Source organism: Heterocephalus glaber, unplaced genomic scaffold (assembly GCF_053883595.1).
Source record: "Heterocephalus glaber isolate CG9 unplaced genomic scaffold, H.glaber_assembly_v1.0 deba00001689, whole genome shotgun sequence".
In the NCBI taxonomy this organism is placed as follows: Eukaryota; Metazoa; Chordata; class Mammalia; order Rodentia; family Bathyergidae; genus Heterocephalus; species Heterocephalus glaber.
Genome location: NW_028258414.1, coordinates 13,974,624 through 13,980,051, shown reverse-complemented (window position 1 = coordinate 13,980,051; position 5,428 = coordinate 13,974,624). Strand labels below are relative to the sequence as shown.

At 39.9% G+C, this 5,428-nt stretch overlaps 1 pseudogene; it reads right to left on the bottom strand.

Moving 5' to 3' along the window:
• Positions 1-492: 492 nt before the first annotated feature.
• Positions 493-746, bottom strand: LOC101707261 (non-histone chromosomal protein HMG-17 pseudogene; annotated as a pseudogene).
• Positions 747-5,428: the final 4,682 nt, after the last annotated feature.

Below are 5,428 nucleotides of genomic sequence, written 5' to 3'. Positions count from 1 at the left end.
ATCAATCTGAAGATCCACAATCTACAAGAGCAATCTTTGCTCTTTTGTGGGACATCATTGTAATGTTACTGGCAATTCCAGATTGCCTGACATAATGGTCAAAACAATTTTTGGGAGTCAGGTCCCAAAAGGTCTCTGGCAAAGAGGGAGAGGATGACATAATGAATTGAAAATTTCCCTCATGACAAGGCAGGCATATGTGGCAAGGTGACCACGTGTGTCAATCTCAAGGAATCCTTCCTCATGGGAGCCAAGAGGAAGTCTCTTAAAACTACCAGGAAAAGGTGTTCCCCCACACCAGTGCTGCTTTGGAGACATTGTGTTAGTGACACACTCTCCTTCCCCCAAAACAACAATGAAGTCCTCTGTGTGCTAACAACATAGCTTTTAAAAAGTAAAACAATAATCAGCATTTTAACAAAACTTGATATAAATAATATTTTAAACTTCACAGTCACCAGACATACACAGTTAGCAAAAAGTGTGCACACTTCACTTCGTATCCCCAGCACCTTCAGTTTTCTGTCTGGTCTGTTCTGGCCCCTCCATTTTCCACAGGGTTATTCCCATCTTTGCCGGCACCAGCCTTCCCTTTTTCCCCCGTAAGTACCTTCTCTCCCTTCTTTGCAGTAGCCTTTTTAGTCTTGGGCTCAAGTTTTCAAGGAGAAAGTTCCTCAAACAATCTCACACATCTTCTCTGAGGCTTTATCTTCCTCAGTATCCATGACAGCCTTTCTCTTGGGCATGGTGGTGCCAGCAGCCTGAGTAGGTGCCAGACACTGGGGTAGAGTTTTTGGGCAGTCAGGAGTTGTTCTTGCTTCTTCTTCATCCTGTTCCCACATATTTGTCTTTTAACTGATTAGGAACTGTTTCCTCCTCTCTAGAAATTTTTAATCTTGATAGCCTCTTTGGCAGTTTTATTTATGGTTTTTGCTCTTGTTTCAAAGCTTCAACAAAAGGCTTCCCCTTTTTCTTGAGCTCTCTTTATGGTTATTAACTTATTAATTTGTAATCTCTCAGAAATTTACTTCAATATAAACAAGTACAATATGAATCCAGCCTTTCTTTTTCTCAAAATGGCCAGCAAAATGTCTCAATATTATTTATTTAGAACTATCTGATTTCCATTAATTTGAACTTTATTCCATTGATCTCTCTCTGTCAGAATCATGTTTTGATTTTTATTTTTAAAGTATTTCTGTATCTCCTAGCATAAGTTTTTCACATCAGCAGGTTACCATGGCTCACTCTTCATCAGGCAAATGTATTTCCACACCCCTTAAAGTTGTTTCCGTCACAGAAATGAAATATATAAATTTATTTATAGCCTTTATTAAAGAGATTATTTTTACAATCTATTTTGTTTTCTGCCTTTTGTATTCTCCTGCTCTTTCTTGTTTTCTATATTTTATTCTATATTCTGTGATATATTAAAATAATAAGATTTTTTTTGCTTGAATTCTCCATGTTAATTTAGAATTCAGAAATTCTATGTTTAATTATTCTACTAGGTCTGTAGGTTTAAAAGAATAATCCTTGGGCCGGGGATTTAGCTCAGTGGTTCTGCCACCTGTCTCAAAAGCGGAAGGTCCCGAGTTCAAGTCCCAGTACCAAAAAAGAAGAAGCAGGATCCTAAAGTTTTAATTTCTTTTTCATGGCAAGAACATAAACCTCATTTTATCTTTTTTGTTTAGTTATTGGTGAATGAAATAAATAGCTTCAAACTTAGAGTCTGCCTACAGAGAAGGTATGTGGAATTGGCTTGGTCCTTTTAGCTAAAAACTTGAAGGTCAGGCTGATAGAGCAGATCGTAGCAGACATTTTGTTGGTGTACATTTCTGAGGAACCTAGAGATTCATTCCAATCAACCTGCAATCCACTCCAACCTATACATTTTCTAAACAGGAGTCAGGTACAGTTGGCATCTCTTCAATGTCAGAGATGAAGGGTACACATGTCTCACACAGAACCCATTCCCATCCCAGCTCACTAGGTTGAGGTGACTATCCAGGACATGGTAGTTCCTCAAGTGCTCCAGTCACTTCCTGTTCTGTTGCATTCTTAAAATTAGTTTCCAGATAACATAAAGAGCTAAGCTGATGGGGTAATAGGGGACTGAGCCCAGCTCAATCAGGGCACGGCTTCTCCACAGTTAGGAAATGACCATCTGTTTTTTTAGATTGTTGGGTCTGCACTGACTTATGTATAGATACCAAAGGAAGAATCTAAATACTTTCCTTCTTCTTTAGGGCTGTCTGCTCTGTCCCTTCAAAGGGTGGAGCATGCAGCTTAGCCTTTTATTCTATCGTTATAGCATTTTAATGGAAAGGCAGGAGGAACTGCTCCCACACTAATCCAAAAGCCATCTATCTATCTATCTATCTATCTATCTATATTTTTTAAAGTAGATGATGTAACTTAAAACCGGCCCAAGTCAGGAAATGCAAAATTTGCAGTTCTTATGGGAATATTATAGCACCATCTTTGCATTCACTTAAGGTATTTCACTTAAATAATCTAAGATACTTCCTACTTATGAATTAATGCAACAGTCATAGGTTAATATTTCATTAGGGTTGAATTAAGAATTTACAGATATGTATATTAAGGGTGACTATTTGAATAGGGTACCAGTTGCAGGAGGGGACAAACCCATCCATTCAAAAATAATTCATACTAACCATAATTGTGTTTCATTATGAGAAAGTATAGTATAGTAGAGATACATTTCTCCTAGTGGGACATCAGTGATTTCTTTTAAGGGAGTCCTGCATGGTGCCTGCAAATGTAAAAGGTATTTAAAAGCTGAGATGGGGGAAGAGGAGCAGGTAAAATTCAGAGACAACATAGAGGAAAAAAGGGAGGAAATAAAATCTTTTTTTCCCTAGCCTTTTAATCATTTTTTAAAAAACTTCCTGCAGTAACTCCGATCTTTGTGATTTTAGCACTTGCTTTTATAACTCTGCCTCTAATAACTGTACAAGCCTGGGCAAGTCCTGCATCTGAGTTGCACCAGCTGTAAAGGGAGGCAGGGATATGTGGGGGAAGGAAGTGGGTAGCATGGCCGCATCCAGGGCCAATATTTCCTTGGCAGGTGTAGCGAAGGATCGAGCTGGGATTTTCAGTGAACCACAGGTCTTGGGGGTAGAGAGTGGGTAGTAAACATTTATTAATCTCTCTTAATAGACTTTGACATGAGAAATCTCTTATCCAGATACTGCTAGACTCAGAGGGAGGGGATCACAACTGGGGCATCTTGTTCACATCCCAGCACCTCATTTTGAGAGACAATAAACTCAGAGAATGAAATGTGCCTGGGGAGGAGTAGCCAGGTGGCAGAAATTAAAAACAAAGAACACACACACACACACCACAGTTTGGAGGAGAAAGGGTTAAGACAGATGCAAAATATTTTAAAATTAGAATATTTAAAAGTGGCACTACAGAGAAATGATGCTATAAATTGCCTCTGTAGCTCCAGGGGGCAGGACTCAGAATAAAGCCTGGAATTCTCAGGGGATGGAGGGGATTTGACTGAATGTAAGGCAAGATTTTCTCACGTTGGAGATGATTTAGCTATGAGAGGGGCCACCTGCTGAGTCTGTGCATTTCTTTAGTGCTTCGATTATGTGTTAAATCAGAGTTAGGGAGACAGAACTCAAGATTCCTACTTGGAAGGAACGAATAATTAGAAGATTCCTGATGTTCCTTCCAACTCTGAAATTTCTATTCCAGTTCCTTAGAGTATGGGATTTGTAACTGAAACATGATTATATTCAGATGCATGTGATACTTTTGTGTCCAATCAGGCCCTGCTACAATAGAAATGTGTACCATCCATGGCTTCTCTGGTATGAGAAACTGAAAGCATAAATAAGGACCATAATGTATAATAGATATTGAGAAATGGGAAGAAAATGCTCAAATGAGAAGGGGAACAAGGGAGGGAGTAGGGGGAAGGAAAAAAGGAAAAAGAAAAAAAAGAATGGAAATTAAAAAATGGAAACAAGGCTTTTGTAGATAACAAGGGGAGAGGGTGGAATGGAAGGAAGGGGATGGGAAAAAAAGAAGAAGCAAGATATATCATGGGCAGGTACAAATTCCCTATGATGAATGTTATCATTATGTATATCTAAAATGTACCAATAAAATAAAAAGTTTAAAAAAAGGGCCGGGGACTTAGCTCAGTGGTTCCGCTGCCTGCTTTGCAAGTGCAAGGACCTGAGTTCGATCTCCAGCACCAAAAAAAGGAAAGAAAGAAAGAAAGAAAGAAAGAAAGAAAGAAAGAAAGAAAGAAAGAAAGAAAGAAAGAAAGAAAGAAAAAGGGCCGAGGATTTAGCTCAGTGGTTCCGCCACTTGCCTTGCAAGCGCAAGAACCCGAGTTCGATCCCCGGTACCAAAACAAACAAACAAACAAACAAAAGAATACTTAGAACCTCTACAAGATACTAAAAAAATGTTTGGACTGGGGATTTAGCTCAGTGGTTTTGCCGTCTGCTGCGCAAGCGCAAAGACCCGAGTTCGATCCCCGGTACCAAAAAAAAAAAAAAAAAAAAAAAAGTGTATTATGGAGTCATTGAATCACATATGAATCTCCTCAAAAGGGCTTATTCTTTTTGCAGAGCTACCTTTTTGCAACTCAGTCTTTCAACAGTTACCAAAACAAATCATAGGTTTTTTTCAGTGTACAGCAGTATTTCAAAATACCTCTCCACTGAGGTGAATTTATTGTTACACTCCTGCCTCTTGGCTCTCGCCATTTGGTAATGAAGTTTCAGCCAAAAGACCAGGAAAGGAGGAGAAAGCCTATAGAGGAAGAGCTGCTCAGTGCCCACATTTACTTGCTCAGGCTACTTAGAATAAGACCTGAGCAGACAGAAAAAGGATGCAAAAGAAGCACCCCTCCTTCTGGACTAGGAATCTAAAAGGAAGAAAGGAGATTGTGATGGATACATTTTAGGTGTCAACTTGATTGGATTGAGAATGCCTAGGTGGCTGAGGCAGCGGTTTCTGGGTGTTTGTGAGAGCGTTTGGAGGGGAGATTGGCAGGTGGGTTGGTGGATCCACCCTCAGTGTGGTGGCCACCATTCAATCAGCTGGGGACTGTATGCAGCAAAAAGAGGGAGGAAATGGGAGTTCTCTCACTGTTTATATGTATATCTTCTATCAGTTTTTTCTCTGGAGAACCCTAATTCAGGAGGATAGAGAGTGTGCCCAGAATTCTTCATCAGGGCCTCAGCTTAGCGAAAGAAGGAATGTTAGACAGGTTATGAGGAATTCTGGGGAAAGCAGGTATTTGTTTTGCTTCTTGTCAGCAACTCCGGAGGGAGCTCCTCTGAAAGGCTGTGCTGCTTCCGCCTGCACTATTACAATCACAGCAGAGTAGCTTGGTGACAGCGTGATTTGCAGAGGCAGAGCCGGAGTTTTC